We start from the raw sequence: 20,286 nt of genomic DNA, 5'->3' as shown, positions 1-20,286 counted from the left end.
CACACACACACACACACACACACACACACACACACACACACACAGAGTCTCTGACTCACAACCTGTTTGACACAACTCTGTCTTCCGGGCTTCTGGAATCTCCCTCTCTCTAATGCACAAAGCCTCCACGGCAGATGTTCTCAAACAGTCCATCTGTGACAATGACAGTTTAAGCTACTTTCTTTCTACCTCGGAGAAATTTGGACTTACTGTTTAGAAGAAACGCTGCATTTCATGGGCTAACCATTTGGGAAGGCGTTTTAGGGGAACCCATCCAATAACTGCGGCCCTTAAGGGAGGTTGTGAAAACAAGCAGGGTCCACAATCCAAAGTAACTTGAAAGCAGGGGCTAGGATTTTGAGGTGATCTGGTTTGGACACTAGCGTCAGTGTGGGTGTATGTTAGTGGCCTGTGGGAATTGTGTCTTTGGGGTTGTTTGTTTGTTTATTTGTTTGAAGTGGGGAGGTAGATACGGAGGAATTCAGACCTCCTAGTGAATAACAAGGCAAGTGGCCCAGCCGAGGGAGGGCAGTGTTACCATGAACTGGGAGGTAAGATGCTTAACTCTTGGGTGCAGCTCCTAGTGCCTATAGACGAAGAGAACCCGGCCCGCGGGTGACAGCGGGGTGGGATTCCCGGGCCAGGGCGGAGCGGGCCGTGGGGCGGGGCGAGGGCGGGGCGGGGCGGGGCTGGAAGCCGACTCTCGGGTTGCGGCTGCCGCGGGAGAGGCTTCTTCAGCAGCGGAGCAGGCGGCCGAGCAAGAGCTAGGCAGCGACAGCAGGAGCGACTCTGGTGAGCGCGGTGGACCCGGCTGGGGCGCGGCAGGGAGCAGGGGCGGGGAGGCGCCGAAAAAGGCTCCGCGGAGGCGTGGGGGCCTCCCAGGCGCGGGACATAGTGGAGCGGGGCGACCGAGGCCCTCCTCGCCTGGCCCGCGACGCCCTGCAGCCCTGGGCGAGGGAGGGAAGCAGCTAGCTCCTCGACCCGGTCTTGAACCGTTCTTCTTGGTTCCCGAGCCAGAGGTCTGTTCGTCCATTGCTCCTTCTCTCCGAGACTCTCTCCTGATTTTATTCCTTTTCCAGACGACTCCCTTCACCCCTCGACCATTCCCACCCCTGCCCCTCCCCGAACCTTCATCTCCAAAGCTGTTTTTCAGAGACCCCCAACGTTCCCCCTCAGGGTTCCCCTGCGAAGGCCCCGCCTCCGCCCCCCACCTTTCTGCAGCCCCAAGGCGTGGATGAATCCCGCGCCGGCCCCTGCACACCTGCACCCCTCTGCTGCCACCTGCCACAGAGGTGCTTAGCCAGCGGGCAAACGGCTGTGCCTAGGACCTCGCCTCCGCCGCGTTCACTCCCCCTCAGCCAGAACTCCTAACTAGAGTCCAGCAGGAGGAGACGTTTCCAAGCTGGAGCTTCGGGAACAATTTGACCCACTTCCCGAGGCATTGGTCTCAGGCCAAGCCATGCTTTTTGGTAGACACACCTGTCTTGCTTGCCAGCCTCGGGACTGACAAGAACACCTCTTGTCAAAATGTGCCAGCCTGTGCCCGATTCCTTCTCCAAGCTGTTAAACTTCCTGGCCTGTGTCACCAGAGTCAAGGTCTAGAGCCTTGGCTATTTAAATCTGCTAAAGCTCTCACCCCGTCCTAACCCCTCTATCCCTGTGAAGATCCCCAGAATTCTATCAGCCATCATCGGAGAGGAAGGGTCCAGTACCGATAGTATTCTGGCTATGATTTCTTCTTCTCCGTGCCTGGTTATAGAGATCCTGAAGCTTCATGGTGTCCCTGTTAGAAACTTTCCCTACTCTCACCAGTCACCTCATCTTCCAGGTTGGCCCAGGCTATCTGCACCGGGTTGAGTCCCCAGGGCATGGAAAGCTGGGCTAGGACCATGCAGGGCTAGGACCTGTGCTCAGTAACAAGAGGTGGGTGGTTCCTGGCCAGGCCTCAGCTTGGGAAGACCAGCCTGTTAGGATTGTTCCCAGTTGGACTGAATTTCACAACGCTGGTAGAGGGGTTTGAAGACTTCAAGTGAAGAGAGGAGGCAGACCAAGGGCTGTTTTTCCTGCCTGTTTCTGACTGTCTTGTGTTGCTATGGTGACAATTTTGCCTCTTCCTCCCCCTGACTCTTCTGGGAGCTGGTTTTTATTGGTCTGTTGTCCTGTCTTTTATGGCTCTAATTTCTTCTTTCTACTTGCTCTGAAATAAACAGTCATAAACATGGGCACTGGGCCCAGGCTGGGGGTTGGCAGAATTCACCTCCTCCAGGCCCCAAGCTCCTGTGAGGAAAGAAGACTGAATGAAAAGCAGTGGGATGTACCTACCATGATTGCTCCTTCTTGCTCTTGGCTTTGGGGAGGGGACAGTAACATCTCAGGTGGGGTACATAGTTGCTAGCGCACTTCTAGGGGTGCCAAACACTTATGATAGCACACTGGGGTGTTTTTATGTTCAGTATAATGTTCTGGGGGAGGGGCGACCCCCACACTCCACTTTGCAGATGATGCAACTAAACTCAGAGGAAGTGAATTGTTTCCCATGGGCTGCAGCTGATGTGAGCATGCAGTCAGCCTGAAGATTTGATCAATGAAGGGAAATCATGGAACTGATATGGGGGGCAGGCTCCCTGCCTCCTGTCCTCCTGTGCTCTCTGGTCTGCTCCTAGAAGACCTGTGCATCAGGAAGTTAACTAGAACAGGTTCCAGCCCTGACCCTGGGGATGCAAGCTGCTTTCCATGCCCTTTGGGCATCCTGAACCCCAAGTGCTAGGGACCCAAGTTGAGAGCAGAGTGAAGCCACTTGTGACTTCCTGTTTTTACTCAGAGCTGAGAAAAATTCAGTTTGCTTTTGCTTATGCTCCCAGGGCCTAGATGCAACCGGATGAGTCAGGGACACAGAGGCAGTCCTGAGTGAGGAGTTCCCAGAGAGCTAACCCCCAGCCATATCACCCACTGTCCCCTGTCAGTGACACTCTGCAGTGAGGCTGCTCCTTCCTTCCTGGTTATTTTACTCTTCCTTGCATTCTCTCTGTCCCCCCTTTGTACAGCAATGCTCCAGGCTTGTTGTATTAGGGCATCATGAAACGACAAGGGCATCAACAGTCTCTCTGTCAGCTGTTGACTCAGGATGTCAGTTCATTCACATGGACTGTATTCTGTCTTTAAATAGACTTGACAGCATCTTTATCTTTCCTATTGGGTGTTGCTTCTTCTTTTAGGATGGGAAAGGTTAGCCTATTAGGTGTGTTTTGAATGGTTGGAAGGCTGAAAGACCTTTAATGCTGTAAGTTATGTTGGGAGATGTAAGGTTAAAGATGCCTGAGCCAGTATTGGCAAGTTGAAAAAGTAAGGACTTTAACTCACAATCTGTCTGGCTAGTGGCATTTTCTCAAGTTCTGTTGTGGAGTGTTCATGGAATACATACCTTCATTTATACACTTTATATTTATGTACCAAATACAGTGCATGGATCATGGAGACATGACTGTCATTGTTAAGCAATGTGGTCTGGTTGAAAAGGTAGCCCTAGAAATAGAAGTGTTTTGACAAAGGGATAGGTGATTTAGATAGCGTGGCCTTTGTGGCTGCTGTACAGCTATCCTACTACTGTTGTCTTAGAGGGGCCTCATTTAGCCTTTATTTAGGGTGATTACTGAAGAGAGCCCTCCCTTCAGTTCTGGTGAACTCATGGCAAGGAGCCTGCCCTGCCTGCCTCGAGCCTGCCCTGCCTGCCTCTGTGAGTTTTGATTTGTTCATAATAGCCTCTGGTTCCTACTTCATCGTGGTTAAAAATACTGTCTAAGGAATTCCAAGATGGGGTCTTATGGTGACTGGAAAGAGAGAGGATGTTGTAATCACACATGAATTTGAGCTCTGTGTTGGTAGGTTCTGGTTGTGTGGTCCTGGAAGTCTACCTGACCTCACTGATCTTCCATTCTAGTGTCAGTAAAACTCTAATATGTGCACTTGTCTTCTTGTGGATTAAATGGTCTTACGTATTTATAGGGTCTGGCATGGTGCCAATCTCACAATAGACTTGCTGTTATTTCGTTTTATTGATTAGAAAAGAGTTCTCTTGTTACTGGGCCTCTGAGTCTTCTTAGAGTCCCAGGATAGGGCTTTCTGGATGAATTCTGGCCCTTGGAGATCCATTCATTATCTAGGAAGGTTAAAAATTGCCCACAGTCAGACTCCTAGCATTGCTATTTAATCTTCTGGTTATCTCTTACCAGACAAGCCATGTTCCCCACCACCTGTACAAGTGCCAGTCTCTAACACTTTTTGAAATGGAAACATGCTTCCAGAGTTTCAGGAATGCATTTTATCTATGAAAACTCTGTAAAATAAATGTTTGCTTAAAAAAAATCCTGGACCTGTTTAGCTGCCCCCTTACTTGTTTTTGAATCGAGAATATATATGTGCATACATTAGCTTGTCTCTATTCTGCATTTAAAGAAATGGGGGCAGGGAGGTAAAATCACTTCAGCTAGAAAGTGGCAGGGCCAGAATTTAAAACTAGGTCCTGCTAACTCTTTGTGCCATGGCTTACAGTCTTGTCATTTCCTTGGCTGGTCTGTCAGTGACCTAAAACAAGTGTGTTTGGTGAAAACGAGTGTAGTTTTAGTAAGGGTAGAATTGGTCAGTGCTGTAGTAACCCAGACGCATAGTAAATACTCAGAGAATTTATTAGGGTTTTTCTCCCAGTGCAGCATTAACAAGGCCTTTTTGCAACTGGCTGCGGATTTCTTTTTACAAGTAATGAATAGAAGGGGACTTTGACAGGTATTAGTTAAGAAAGAACCGTTGATGAAATTTGAAGTGGTTTTGTTAGCACAAGAATGGATTGCTGGTTTGTCATTAAAATAACCCAAATTATTGGGCAGCCCAGGATTTTATCTTTGAACACATGAACGGAAAACATCACAAGTGTCTCCCTGGGTTGTAGATATTGAGACGGGAGATACGACAGACGGAGTTCGAATGGTTGATGGCAGGCAGGCATGGGGGCAGGGAGCTTTACAGAGGCAAAGGTGATGTGGATTTGATCGGTCAGTGCAGCTCTTGTCTAGGAAAAGGAGAGTGAGAACTGGTTTGAGCGCTGTTACCTGGCCTTCCTTAGGTAAGGTGGAAGGAAGCCTTAGGAACTCTACTGCCCCAAGTGCTGAAGACGGGAACCAAGTTTCCCAGCAGTGTGCTTATCAGGTCCAGCTGAGCACAGCAGACAGATGCGTTTCTATTTGCAATTATCTCAGGGTCTGAGTCTGGTGTCTGCTTATTTAATGACTTCACTTTCTAATAAAAATTCTGTGTGGCATAGATAATTAGATTTTTAAAATGAAACTGGGAAATAGAGTGCCCCCAAAGAGTTTAATTGCACTTTTATGATGGATCAAGCATAAAAATGGGATTATTCATTCATAGAACAAATGCATACTATGTGGGTTCTCGTCCTTTGCCTGCGCTAGGTTGAGAGCATACAGATCAATGTGGTATCATCCCTGCCCTCAGGTAGCACTCACTCCAAATGGGAAGCAAAGGAGGAAGCACTTGCCTACACATGCCCAGAGTCATAATACAGCTAGCTAGAGGAAGAAGAAAAATGATGCAACAGAGCCCATTCTCTTCTCCCATTTAGGCGTCGTCTCAGGGCACCTCAGTTTCCCCTTGAATGCTGGAACATAAAAGTATGTGCCCACGAATAACAGCTGTGCTCAACTCTCAACACCCAGCCTGACTTCTGGGGATAAGGGAAGAGCAAGCCTCTTGGCTTCTGCTTCCCTGTGTATAAAACTGGATGGATGTGATGGCTTGAAAGGACTTTTCCACATGTAGTCTGATGCCCTTCAAGCCTCTTCAGTTCATTTTATTCAGTGGCCAGTGAGGAAGGGAGTTCTGGCAGCTTTAGTGAGCCAGCTTGTTGAGAGAGAGCTGGGACAGGCGAGAGTCAGGAGTACTTCCAGGGAATCCTTTTAGAGGCCAGGGAAACCCTGCTTCCTCCCAGGAAGGGAGCCATTTTCTGATTGAGCACCCTCCCAAATGATTGAAAGCCAAAGCTGATGAGAGCAGAAAACCAAGGAAGGTCACAGGAGTGGAGCAGACCTAATACCATAGTCCATAACTTTCATTAAGGCGAATGGAGAAGGGGGATGGTCTCATAGGTACTTAACACCTACAGTTGTCTTCTTCTTTGAATTAATGTCCTTAAAACCCTCCCCCCTTTTGGTGGGGGCCCTTGTCTCACCTTTTTAACTAAATTAAAATGCACATGAGGCATATTGAACAATATTCTTAACCTGGAGTCTTCACGTTCTCTCAAGGCCATTGGCAACTAGGTCTTGGTCCATGCAGGAGAAGTTTAGCAGCTAAATCCAAGTCAGCTAATTTGGAGAGGCAGCGTGCTGTGGAGAGTCAGGAAGCACCATGAACCTTATGTCCACACCATCCATTCACTCACTCATGCCTGGGCTTTGATGAGTTGTCTCTTTTTCAATTTAATTGTATTTTAATTTTGAGTCTTCTGCTGCCCCTGGTGCTCTGTGGGCAGCAGCATTTGTGGAACAACAGAAGATCTTGTCAGCAAGATAGTACCCAGCATATGATCACCATCTGGGACAAAGTTCTGGAGAGCATGTGCAACAGACATCAACCCTCCCTTGTGCCTGGGGAAACTGACATCAGAGGTATCTACAGGAGCTTCCATCCTGTTCCCTCATGAGGAGGATGCCTAGATGGTGTCTGCTCCTGCATAAAATGCCTTTCAGAGTCATTTTCTCTTCGTTCCCCACACTGTAAATAAGAGGCACACATACATGAGGAATGTGGCACTTATAAGCAAGTTCCCTGATAAAATACTTATTTCCGAAAGGAAGCAATTTCGTGTTCATCAGAGACACTTCCTTGCTTTAAAATTGTAATAAACCAAATCAAATCAAGCCTGTGTTTTAAATATGTCCCTGTGACTGACTGATGTCTTCCAGGGTGTCCTTTGCTCAGCCTACTTTGTCAGGGGATGTGATCTGATAATAATGAGCTGAGCCTGAACTCAGCCTTGCTGAGTGGTGGGTCCCTCCCAGTTGAGGCAGGTGCTGTGTAATGTATTTTTTATACTCTTCCCTGGGACAGCTGGCAGCCCTGGGAATACAATATAACTATGTTCTCAGCTTACAGAATGACCGAGTCAGTTGTGCACGAACACCTCTGGTGTCTTCCTTTGTCCTAGTTTGAGCAGGAGATGGATGGATGGATGGATGGATGGATGGATGGATGGATAGATGGATGGATGGGTGGATGAATAGGAGATATTAGAATAGTAGAGAGGCAGAGGAGAAAGGAGTGAAGATGAAAAAGAGAAGAAACAGGGAGAAGGAGAGGAAAAGGGAAGAGGGAAAGGAAGGGAGAGGGAGAGTGATATATATATATATATATCTTAATATACATATTGAGAGAGACAGTCAGACAGATTCTACTATTCTGAAATCCAGAGTAATGACATGTACCTGGGAGTCTTTGAGCTTCTTTGAAGCAAACAGATATAAGTTGAAATCTTGCCATTTCCCTTGGTCAAATTCCTTAAGTTTATGAAGTTTTCCAGTTTGTGAGTGGCAGTTGATGGAGTTTATGTCTCATGAGAGCTATGTGGATTAAATGTTTATCGGGTTTACTTTTTGCTTGGGCTTTGACTAGAATCTGTTTGAAAATTTTGGCTGTTTGGTGTTCTGGTATGAACTGCCACAAACTTCCCCCTGTCGCTGAACATCCCCAGAAAAGCCCCATCCTATAGGCTCCCATCTCTTGCCCATGAGCCTTGGTTCCATAGCACACACAAAACAACATTGGTGTAGTGGTGCTGGATCCTAACAAGGAAAACTGAGCATCAATCTGTGCTTGTCTGTTATCAGTACCCTTGCTCATTTCCTTCATTTTTTTTTTTTTCTGGTGTATTGAGATTTCATTCCTGAGCTCATGAATACCTTCACAAGTAATAAATAGGGTCAAAAGCAATTTTCTGACATATATACAGCCTCTTATTGTAGAGTTCAAAAATCTAAAAAGCCCTGTAGGTAGAATTATGGTTCCATCATTCCTTTAGAAGTAAAAAGCTAGCCCTATTTTGTGTGAGCCTATTTATAACACTTATTTGTCTCACTCGGGATGAATGAGTTTTTCAGCAAAGAGATGAGTGCTTCAGACCCTCCTGGGGGTGCACATAATAGATAGTTATGTGTTTTGTTCCTTTCTGAAGTATGGAGAACCCTGAATTTACAGGCACATCTGGTCTGAGAAAAGTGGATCACTGAGGACGGATAGACTTTTATTACAAAATGCCTACAGGACCTCACAGTATCCCTAGGGTTAGGAAAACAGAGCCACATGTTCCACCTCTGGAGAGAGAATGGTGCACTGGTTAGGTTATTGGCATCATGACACAGGCTAGTGTCATGTGGGAAGAGGGTCATTCAGGAATAGGAAATGTCAGTTGAGAAAATGCCTCCATCAAATTGTCAGGGTAGGCAAATCTGTAGGGCTTTTTTGGGGTTCATGATTGATGTGGGAAGGCCTATTTCCCTGTGGGCGGTGCCCCTTTCCCCAACCCTGGGCAGGTGGTGGGTGGTGTAAGGGAGCAAGCTGAACAATCCCATAAGCAGTGTTCCTCCATAGATTCGGTTTCGGTTCTTGACTCCAGGTCCTTGCCTTGAGTTCCTGCCCCTGACTTCCCTTAATGTTGGGCTATGATTGTGACACAGCATACTATAGCAGGTAGCTTCCATGGTTACTTTAGGTCTTGGTTTTTATCACAGCAATAGAAAGCAAACTAGAACAGATGGAATGGTTACACAGTTCATTCCATTCGAACCAAAAGTATCAATGGCCATTTTCATACTTTTTCGCTTTATTTAGAGTGTATTATGTGAACATATAAAGAATAAAACAGTAACAGCAATTTGTTTAAATATGGCTTCCAAAAGTTTCAAAAGAACGAAGCAGCTTTCCTAACAGAACTTTCTTAGAAGTAAAAATGAGTTGGAATGTTGTTGTCTTGTTTTGTTTTTTTAACCAAGTGTGGCATTAGGGGAAGATAGAAGGGACTTTTTCAGTCTGACTCATCATTTTAGCTTTGTGAGGAGGAACCAGGCTCGAAGAGGGAGCATGGGGAAGTGAAAAGCCCCAAGCTGAGCGTGAGAAGGTCTTGGCTCTCAGTTTGGGCTTGCTTTTGACTTACTGAGTGACCTTGGACTTGTTACTTCCTTTCTCTGCCTCCTAGGAATCAGGTTTAAGTAAATGCTCTTTATCTTTCCTTGAGCCTGGGTGTGGATGCCAGGGCCCTGAAGGACAGGAATAAGAGAAGGGGGGTGTACTAACTGCCTGCTGGTGGCTTCCTCCCATGGCCTCCATTCAGCCCATGCATACTCAGAAGGATCCAAGAAGTCCTCCTGTATTCTCTTTTTCTTCTGGAACTTTCCTTCACTTTTCTCTTAACAGTGATCTTTCCATGCTGTTAGTTGCTGTGTTTCTGATGCAGTTTGTCTCCAGAACCTCCACTGTCATTCCTAGAGACAGTATCATCAAGGGCTTGCTGTTTGATGGACCAAGAAGATAGCAACCACAGCCCCGATGTGACCATTGTCAGTGACTGCATGACTCTCTATAATGTTCAGTGAACACACTGAACATTGTGGTGTCAAAGAGGGCTGGAACATTTCCCTCTTGGGGAGCAGAGACCTGGGCTGGTGTGCTCAGGAAAATGGAGGGATACAGAGTCCACTTCTATAGTCTGCTCCTTTGTGTGGACCAGGTACTGAAATGCAGACATTTAAGCAAAGAAATTGTGTTAGCAATGCCCAAACAGCTCCTCTCCTCTTCACTTTCTTTCTTTGACTTTTGAGTATATGCTTTCTTCCTTATCCTGCTTTTCTTTGTCTTTCTCCCCTTTTTGCCTTTTGAATTTATGGTTATTGTGTGTAATAATTCTGGCTTTGCCCTGTTGAAAGTTGAGCCTTATTCCAGGATCTGTTAGGTGTGACAAGTTGTAACTCTACATTCTTTGGGGACCTCTCCTGATCATCTGGAGGATATTCTCCCTTAACAGGAACTGTGACAGGATCAAGGATTTTAACATAGCAGGTAGTTTACAAGGTGAAGAAATGACAATTGGGTCTGGGGTCTTACATGTCTTTGACAGGTGCAGACTGTTGGCGTCTCATGGAAACTATAAATAAGGCCCACCTCAGAGTACAATTCTAGAGTATTGGACTTTATTTCTCTTTCTCTCTCTCTCTTACTCTCTCTGTGTATGTGTGTGTGCTTGCTATGACACGTGGGTGATGGAGTTGAGGGAAACCTGTGGCAGTTGATTCTCTCCCTTCACCACATAGGTTCCAGGGATCAGATAGGCCATTAGGCTCACCAGCATGAGCCTCAACCCAGTGAGCACTCTCACCATACCTCCAGTGTTTATATAATGTGGTATATGTGGGAGAAGTGCAAGTGTTTGTCCAGTGTATGTTTGAGTGTAGTCAAATGTGCAGAATGAATATATGTGTACTGTAATGTGTGTGCTTCTTGTTTGTGAGTGTATGTGTGTAATTTGCATGGTCTGTGTGAGACAGTGTGTTGTTTTTACTGCATGCTGTGAGTGTGTGCAAGCTATTAGGTGTGTGGTAAGAGTATGGATGTATTGCATGGATGTGCTTTGTGTGTGCTGGCTATGAGCATAGGAGTGCATAGTGGGGTGTGTGTGGAGTGTACATGTTGGGGACATTTGTATGTTCTTTCAGATCTAGGGCAGTGTTGCTTCAGGCAGGGCCCTCCCAGGTTTTATAGACATGGCTTTGGCTCAGGACAACTCTTGCTTTTGTGTGATACATGAAAGAAATTGGCTTCTCAAGTGCTCCTGTAGCTGAAGCTGGGGGACCTTCTGGGACTTTTTAGGCACCAGTGACCACAGAAAAAGGCAAAGCTGAAACTAAGTGGCAGAATGAAAGTAAATCATGCCTCCTGGGAGAAGTTTCTAATTGTTCTGCTTCAGAGACAGACCCTTGAATTCATTCTCAGCGTAGTTTTAAAATAGCCAAAGCATTTGAGTATGGCTCTAAAAAGAAAAACTTGAATATAGGTTTTAAAAGAAGAGGGGACTTAGCATGTATTCCATTTTCCTTAACGTAAATCTTTGGTGGAAGTGGGAAAGAAAGAAGAAGAGAGGTACCAGAGGAGAAACGGTTGACTTGTCTCCACCCTGTGGAGCTAGGTCTTGCTCTGTCTTTGCCTCCTGCATGTTCTCACAGGTCAAGCCAGCTGAGGTAGGAGAGGTAACAGAGTCTGGGATGAGCTGTGAAAGAGAGGGGATAGAAGCAAGGATAACCCCTAGCTACCCAGTTCTGCTTACCGAGCTGGTGGTCATTAGTGAGAGGCTGTAGGCCAAGAAAGGCTTGTGTGGCTGTTGATCTTGGGTCCTGACCCTGGTTCTGCAGCATCTGGCCTGGCCTTGGTGAAGTCTGCTTTCCTCTCTGAGCCTCGGCCCTTTGACGTCTAAAGAGAGTGTTTGATAAGGTGTCTCGTAAAGCTGGACTGGGAGACAGACCTGGCCCTGCATGCCAGTACCAGAGGCTCTTGGGATGGGGGGGGGAGGCAGATCTAGCCTGAGGTTATTCTTGCAGAGAGCCTCTTTGTGCAGGGTGGGCATTGGGGTTCCCTCTGAATGTAATGTGAATGTGGGGATGAATGGGAATAGACCAACATTATATACATAGTCCCTGCTTGCTCCCCATTTTAGCCCTTCCCTCTTCTTCCCTCCCCTCCTTCTCCCTTCTGTTCCCATACTGTACTTACTGTAATCTACTAGTAAGTTAGTGGGTTTTGCAAATTTAATTTATCTGTTATACCTCAAATTCAGCAGCTGGTTTGAATCGCCCGTATAAACTGCGACAGCTCCAGTGTGCTCACTGTTATGTGGTATATACAGGTGATTTTTTTTTCTAACCAAAAATTTTTATGTCACCACAACCCAACTTGTCCCCTAAGTTTTCAAAGAATTCTTAAATCCTCTGTTGTACTAACTAAAATGAGTTATGTTTCTCAGCAAACATTTAGCTGTTATTGCGTATTAGTTAATCTTGCTGGGAGCCTTGTGTATACACTTCTCAAGCAACAGATACTTCAAGACACTTCTTTATTTCTCCCTTAAGAATCACAACAGAGACTAAGAATGCTTTTTTTTTTCCTGAAATTGCATAAAGACAAAAGACGCAAAGTGGGGAGCACGACTGGGGTACTGTCTGTCTCTGAACATTATCTGAATTCCCATACCACACAATTCATTATGGTTCTAGGTCACTTTTTTTTTTTTTTTTTTTTTGGCAACGGAAGAAAATCCCATTTTCTGTCCATGACTAGTCCGTTAGGCTTCAGAAAAATACAACCCCAGATTGATGTCTTTGCCTTTTTCCCAAATGGAGTTTCATGGTTCCCCCCTACCTCAATGTATGTAAATTCCATGCAAATAGTATCTTCTGTTTGCCATGTGCTTCCAAAGTGCCAGACGCTGCTTTGCTGCTCTGGAAACTTTCACATGTGTCAAGTAGTGGGAGAAGATGCTGGGTGCTTATTATATACAGAGAGAGGCTTAGACAGAGGGTTGCACTGAGCCGCCCAGAGGCAGATCCCATAAGAAGGGCTTGGCCGGCTTTATGCAGCAGCCATTCACAGACCACAGGTCAGAGACTATTTGGTATTTTGCCCTGGCCTGGATTCCAGGCTCTCTTATTAAAGCCCGGGATCAGCTCCTGGTGACTCTTTAGGTCCCACTGTACTGGGCTTCCCCAGTTTCTTTCTGTGGTTAAAACTTAGGCCTTTGGTTGTGGAGAAAGACACGCTTCCTTTTGGCTTTTCCCATGTTGCATCAGCCCACGCTGTGGTTGGCATTAGTTATTTCTTACTGTTGGAAAATCCTTTTTTTTTTTTCTTTTTTCTTTTTCAGTTTTATGGCTCATTATAGTCTTGAATTTATTTTGTATTAGCCTCATACTGCAAGAAGAAAAAGATGGAATATTATTTTCCCCAAATCACAAACAAGTTGTCTCCTCTTTTCTCGGTACTTGTCTTTACCTCAACGGATCCTTAGGGGTTCTAATTGATCCTTAGGGATTCTAATAGACCTTCCTTCTGAAAACCTTTCCTGTTCCCCACCAGATTCATCCATTCATCTGTTTAATGGATATTCATTGAGTATCCATAATCAGGTACTTTTCTGGGGGTTAAGCAGTAACCCAGACAGATAAAAACTCCCTGGCTTCACCTATATGAGTATAAGGCGATGGTTCTCATCCTTCGTAATGTAGACTCTTTAATACAGTTCCTCATGTTGTGACTCTCAACCACAGAATTGCTTTTGTTGCTACTTCATAGCTGTAATTTTGCTACCATTGTGAATCATAATGTAATCTGATATGTAGGGTATCTGTTATGCGACCCCCATGAAAGAGGTCCTGCCCCCCCAAAGGGGTCAAAACCCACAGGTTGAGAACCACTGGTGTGGAGGGTGAGGCTTGGCTGGGAGGAAATGTAGACACTATTTTGAGCAAGATGGTCAGGGAAGGCCTCACCAGAAGGTGGGGACTGTGTGAAGACCTGAAGGAAGTAAGAAAATGAACCTCATATGGGTAGTCATGGGAAACCGTTGTCCATGTTGAGTATCATGAAATAACAAAGCAGGGACTCGGTGTTCCTGGCCTGATGCTAACCACAGCTGAGTGACCGTGGTATGCTTCAGGTGGTGAGGTTGCCAGCTAGCCTGGATTTTAGAACCTCCTGACTCCCTCTGACTGAAAACATAGACTTCATATTTGCTGTCTCTGGCTCACTGGTATGTCTGACACTAGACTGTGCGCCCAGAGGGCAAGCATGGGCTGGTTTGTAATCACATCTCTAGCACAGCCCATGAGGCCTGGAGCAGGGAGAGAGTTCAGCTTTTGTGAATACATCTGCTTTCCTTTTTCAAAGCCAAAGTTAAAGATGCTTCGAATGAGAGTTTTGGTGGCGTGCTGGCTCCACACCCCACTTGGCTAGATTTCTGCTAAAAAGCCATCGGGCAGGATTGCTGTAGAATGAATGAGGTGCCAGAAAAATCTGGAAGTGAAAGTAGTAGAGGGGAGACTGTTAACTGGAGTCCTGAGGATGAGGAAGAGCCCACAGGGATTCACAGCTGGGGACTGGTGTTTTTAAAATGTGACCGCAGGGCTGGACTGAGAAAGCTCTCCAGAAACCTTAAAGTGTGTTGGGATTTCATCCAGGATTTCCACTCACCATTGGGTTGACTCGGAAAGAAAAGAACCTTGTCTGACTAGGAGATCCTTATTCTGCCAGAGCAGAGCACTAGTATCTAAGAGGCTTGCGTTTATTTTTGGGTGGGAAGCAACACTGAGAACTGCAGTTGAGCTTAAGGAGAGAGAAGAGGGCCATGAAGAGCACCAGGAGGGTAGGGACCTCTATACTGCCTGTTCCACCTTCCTGTGCCTCCCAATCCAAAACCTTCATCCTTAAGGCAGAAAGATGCCCATAGCAACTTGTGCCAATGTAAGCGCGTTAGAAGATGGCAATGGATGGAAACTAAAGAGAGAGGACACCTTGAAGTTCTGCGGAGGCCATTGGGTGTTTATACAAGGGAATGATGAGCTTGGGATTTCAGCCAAAGTGTGTGTGTATATACATGTGTATGAACATACATGTTTGTGTATCAGTTATTATATTGCTGGGACAGAGACAGGTGAGGAAAAGTTTCTTTTGGCTCCTGTTTCAGAGGGTTTCAGTCCATCATAGAGGAAGGTACAGCACAGCAGCTCAGTTCCTGGTGGCAGTCAGAGCACATGGAGGAGGCTGTTCATACACCCAGGACTTGTCCCGAGTGAACCGTCTTCTCCAAATAGGCCACAGCTTTCACAGTTTCCCTGACCTCCCCAAGTGGTACCATCTGCAGGGGACCAAGCCTTTGAAACATGAGCATATGTGGGGTACACTTCAGGTTCAAATTAAAACAGTGTGTATTCACCCAGAGTGTAAAATGGTATTCACACATGCACATTAGCGAGAAGGTAATTCCTTTTTAACTGATAAGTTGCAGGTAGAAGATTTGCTTAAATATAATATAAAGGGAAACCGCAAAGCTTTGTCTTTATTTTTAGTTAAATAGCTGTTTTTGAGAGATGAACCGATTGCCCATGCACCTTAGGGAGCCTGGGTGGGAAGCTGGAGAGATGGCTCGGGGGTTAAAAGCATACACTGTTCTTGCAGAGGATCCAGAGTTTGTTTGTCAGCAAACTGTGGCTCACAATTGCCTATTGCTCCAGATCCAGGGATCCAGTGTTCTCTACTCGCACCTGCAGACAGTTACACATACCTTCTCCCTACACAGACACACACATACATACACACACAGACACACACATACATACACAAATTAAAAATAAAATAGATATAGAAGAAGCCTGGGTAGGTTGCATAAGGCCTGGCCTAGGGCGAGTGAACTCTTTTGGGCCCTAACACTTGCAAAAAGTTGTCTGATTCAAGTGCACATTATGAATTGTTGAAGTCAAGGTGTTAAAAACAGCAACAACCACAAGAAAACACTTTGGGTACCTGATATTAAAGACTGCAAAGTTAATTCCATGTCAGCCAACGATGTCTCTTGGCCTTTCCCCTCCTCATGCTCCAGTGGGGTTGATCTCTGTCCGGCTTTCCTCCCTCGGGAGGGTATTTTACAGTAACAAGCAAGCTTTGACACAGACTGAAAAGTTCTGCGAAAATTGCAGTATGTGAGTCACATGCTGTCAGGGACCTCTGTTCGCCATGTGATGCCTGGGTTGAGATGAAGTCTTAACATTTGTTCGGAACTCAATTTGTGTCAACTTTGCTCCTCTTGGTATGCCTCCAGCTACCTGTTCGGGCTTTGTTCCAGCCTTCAGAACTACTTTTCCTGATTTATATTAGTCTTCGGTCTCTGTAGTTGAATGTAATGCTTTAATAACGTACACATGGGCACACTTAGCTGACTACCAGGAGGTGATTATTTTCTTTACTTGCTATTGGAGTAATGGGGGTGGGAGGGATGCTTAGAGGAGGCAGGCCTGGTTCTGCATGGAAACCTCATCTGTGGGCAGAGGGGGAGGGTGGTGTCAAAATTGAGCCTAGTCTGGGTTAGCATTGGAACCCAGAGATGTGAATTGTGGTGGGAAACCACATGCAAGGTGCCAGTTCCCCCAGAAATAGCTGTTGAGAGCCAAGCTTGCTAGCAGAGGGCTGAACTGCTGCAGAATGCCTTTCCTGTCTGCCCGCAGGCGAGGTTGGGAAACAGGGAGCCAGGGTGAAGTGTGTCTAAACTGATGATCAAGCTGACTCACCCACCCTGTTGACTACGTTTTTTTTCTTAATCGAAAATAAAAGGGAAAGGAGAATAAAGGAAGGAAGGAAAGAAAAAAAAGAACAGTAAGTTTTGAAGCAATAACAGGAACAAGAACATTGTGTCAGTCACTGCAGTCAGAGCCTGCACGCTTCTGTCCTGAATACGTACCTCCTTGAGGAGGCTGGGAAGTCAATGCTCTTTATGTCCTCCTGAAATCACACACCCTCTGTTAGAATTCTTCATTCTCATTCCAGGCATGTGGTGGGCATTCTGGGAATTTTTGTAGAGGAGTCTTAGACCACTCCCCATCCTGAGCTCAAGGAGATGTCCCAGGGCCACAGAGGACCAACACCCCTTTCAGAGATACTTCCCTCCTATCAGTGTGACCACATGACACTATTCAGCATTGGGAGTGAGAGCCAAGGAGTTGGCCCATCGTGTACTTTTATTTGTGTGTCTTTAGTTGCATGCCTGTTGTTGTCTTGCTAGATCACTTCTGGTACTAGGAAACGTCCCAGAGACCAATGAAACCTTTATGGTTTTCTGGAGTTCTAAATATCTGAAGTCTGTATAGGTTTTTACTTTCATATAGGTAGGGCAGTCTTGTCATTGTACTTAGCTAATACAATGTTCATGGGTTTGTTTATCCTGCTTTTAGATCATTCCAGTTTCAGTTACTTTCTATTGGGCTTTACCTACAGACTCTCGTTCTTAGGGACCTTTCTCATAGAGTGGACTTAGTTCTCTTATCTGATCCATTATAGTGGTTATAAACACAAAATGAGTTGGAAAAAAAGATGTAGTGTATCAGTCAGTGTTGCTGAGGTAAGAAATAAGATCCTCGTTGCAGTAGTTGATAGCAATATGTATCCTCTTTTGCCACATTTTCAGAGGCTGTGAGTGGGCTTCTGAGGTTCTTCCCACACTTCTTCTTATATCTGGGACTTGGGCTGAGGAACCAGATGCTTTGTGGAGTGTGTCATGCTCACTGCGAGGAGGAGAAGAGGGTGAGCAAAACAGCACAAGCTTGAGAAGCTTGCCGAGGCTTCTGCTAGGATACAGCATTCTCCATGCTGCTCACATTCCATTGGCTCAGCAAGGCAAATGACCCGGTGTTCTGTTAGTTGATACCCTCCCTCGAAGGAGTAGGTGGCACATGCAAGTCACACAGCAGCTAGTAAGTGAGGCTATGCGATCTTTTGGAGTTGGGAAAATAATATGGACTAACCCCTTCATGGTAAACCTATCACATAAGATGTGAACTGTAGTAAGACAACATTTGATGGCATCGGATGAATGGAGTGTGTATCTGATGTCAGTGTTTTTGAGGGAAATAGCTAGCATATAGAAGCTTGATGATGGAGAACACTGTGCTGTTTACCCTTACGTCTTAGGAGCCAGGTTAGCATGCTGCCTGGTAAGTAGTAGGTGGTCAATACGTACAAGTTGCTCTGAATAAGTCTATGAGATCACGGCTGCTCCTGTATTCTAGAGACTTAGGAAAAGCAAACACAGTTGTTCCTCTATATCTGCAGATTCACAGTGTGCAGATCCCACTTGCCACAAGTGGAAAACACTTGAAAATAGCTTGCATTCCAGCTGATTCCACATCAGTGTGACTGCTAAGCCTAGGGGGTTACTAAATGTGCACTTGTATTTGTCTTTGTCATTATTTCCTAAGCAATGCATTAGGCAGTGGTTTATATAGCATTTATATTGTGTTAGGCATTGTAAGAGGTGATTTAAAGTAATAGAAAACATATGTGTAGGTTATGTGTAAATGTATAGCCATTTTGTAGAAGAATTTGAGCGTCTGTGGATGTGGGTGTCTAGAGGGAAACACATCTCAGGTAGATGACTAGATAATTGTGCTCTCTGTGATTAGAAAATTTGACAGTGCATGTATATCAGCTGTATGGTAGAAAGATACACGTGTTTATCAACTTAGGCCTTAAATTAAAGCATAATTCAGTTCCTGAAGCATTTTGCCCGATGTTAGGATTCATCATCATGTCAAAGAATATCAATATTGTAAACTTAACTGAGGGTTCCAGCGTTTTGATGATCAATGTCTTTGGCAAGGACAGCAACAACATAGTGTGTTTGACCATTATAGCATCTTTCTTTGGGGCTGTCCTGGGTGCTTATGATTCTTGCTACCTCTTTACTGTAGCAGTTCTACCTTGTCTTCTCCCACCAACACACCCCCACCCCGGACCTGAGAATATTCCTGAATCTGACTGTGCTACAGTCAGATTCCTTTCTCTGGAATGGGGACAGCTTTGTTATTATTTTTTTGTATGGTGAGGACTCAGTGAAGTGACACATGCAAGGCGTTTGGAGCCTGCAAATTTGGGGTGGGGATGTGTATGGTGTGGGCTTCCTGGTTGGACAAGATTTCAAGTTAATTCCAGTTTGGGGCCTCAAGTTCTTGGAGTGGTTTGTGGGAATTTCTTATAGTGAGGCTCATTTGAGGCACAAAAGAAATTCAGAGACTTTATCTCTTCTTGTCACAAACCTCTAGATTGTGTCTGGCCGGGGTCAGGCAATGCTTGTCTACAGACTCTAGCACCAAGTGAAACTCAGGAACCATGTTATGCCAAGATCCATCATAGGAGATGAGACTTAGAGGATGACAGGGAAAGTTAACTGTGGACAAATGCTCAGCGTTCTAAGGCTATCCACACACTGGAAGCACCGTCTCATAGCTTCTGAGATGGTGGCACTCTATCAATCTGTGTCCCTCTGAAATCTTAACTAACTCACATCTCGAGAGGCCGGTGTGACCCACAGCATGACCTTCCATATAGTGAAATGTAATTCTTCTGTGCTGCCATGGAAATTCTACTACATTTAGTTGAAATCATTTTATCCTGAGCATCTAGAAATTTCAAAACGCACCCGGTCATCTTGTCTTTTGCTTACCAGGATTATTGGATAGCAGCAAGACAAAAACAAACAAACAAACAAACACAGAATATAAAATGGGCGGGCTCTCCTCCAAAAGGAGAAAAAGGGACTAGTGTGAGTGTGTTTTAGCATTAAAGAAACTAGAGGCCTTATTTGCACATCAAGTGTTCGTAACTTCTGCTGACATTAGTGAGGAAACACTCAGTACACAGCTCTGAAGTTAAATGGTGTGCTGAGAATCCTACGTTGTCATCTTTGATCTTCATAGTAGTCTTGGGAATTACATCTTATTATCACTTGTCCTCATTTTGTGGAGGACGGAAAAGGATCTCATGTATGTACATACATGTCTCAGGTCACATAGCTGGTAACTGGAGGGTAAAGGATTTGAATCCTTAGTGCTGAGTGTGTCCAATCCATAGTACATGTTCTTGTCTTTGTAAGGATAGTGACCTGTGACCTGATGCCCTCTATATGGTACTGGGGAAATTTATCTCCCCAGATGCCTGGGCCGATGTGTCTGAGGAATTATGTTGACAAAAACCTCTGTAATATAGCTTGAGGAGATTGTCAGGAGGGTTTTGATGACCAAGAGATGTCCACTATAGACTCCCCTCCTCTTTCCCAGTCGCTTGTTAGGGAACAGAACAAGAACTGCTTTAGCCTGGTGTCCCAATGGGTGGCTTCTCCCTATGGACACCTTGTTCTTTTCTCCTCACAGATGAATGTCTAACCCCTGGTGCTTCTGAGAAGGTATAGTTATATCGAGATTATGGTGTGGTACTGGGCCTAGTTCAATCCTTCATTTGTCTTCTCATTCAGTCAACAAATGTATATTGAAGCATACTATGTTACTGCATCTCAAGCAAAGTAAAACCTTTGCCCTATCATCTGTCTGTCTGTCTGTCTGTCTGGCAACTTCAGTGTCCACATTGTATTAGGCAGTGATAAATACAACTGAAGGATATGAGAACAATGGAGGTGGGAGT

General features: G+C 45.4%; 1 protein-coding gene across 1 annotated transcript in view; it reads left to right on the top strand.

Moving 5' to 3' along the window:
- The first annotated feature begins 727 nt into the window (after positions 1–727).
- Positions 728–20,286, top strand: part of Cyria (CYFIP related Rac1 interactor A) — a 105,683-nt gene continuing 86,124 nt past the window's right edge. The window contains exon 1 of the mRNA XM_055625679.1: positions 728–792. The gene's annotated coding sequence lies outside the window, so the exon portion shown is untranslated. The remainder of the gene's footprint in view (positions 793–20,286) is intronic.

The sequence above is a fragment of the Psammomys obesus genome, unplaced genomic scaffold (assembly GCF_907164565.1).
Source record: "Psammomys obesus unplaced genomic scaffold, mPsaObe1.curated_primary_1811, whole genome shotgun sequence".
Lineage (NCBI taxonomy): Eukaryota > Metazoa > Chordata > Mammalia > Rodentia > Muridae > Psammomys > Psammomys obesus.
The sequence above is the reverse complement of the archived record's forward strand: the minus strand, read 5'-3'. Positions and strand labels throughout refer to the sequence as shown.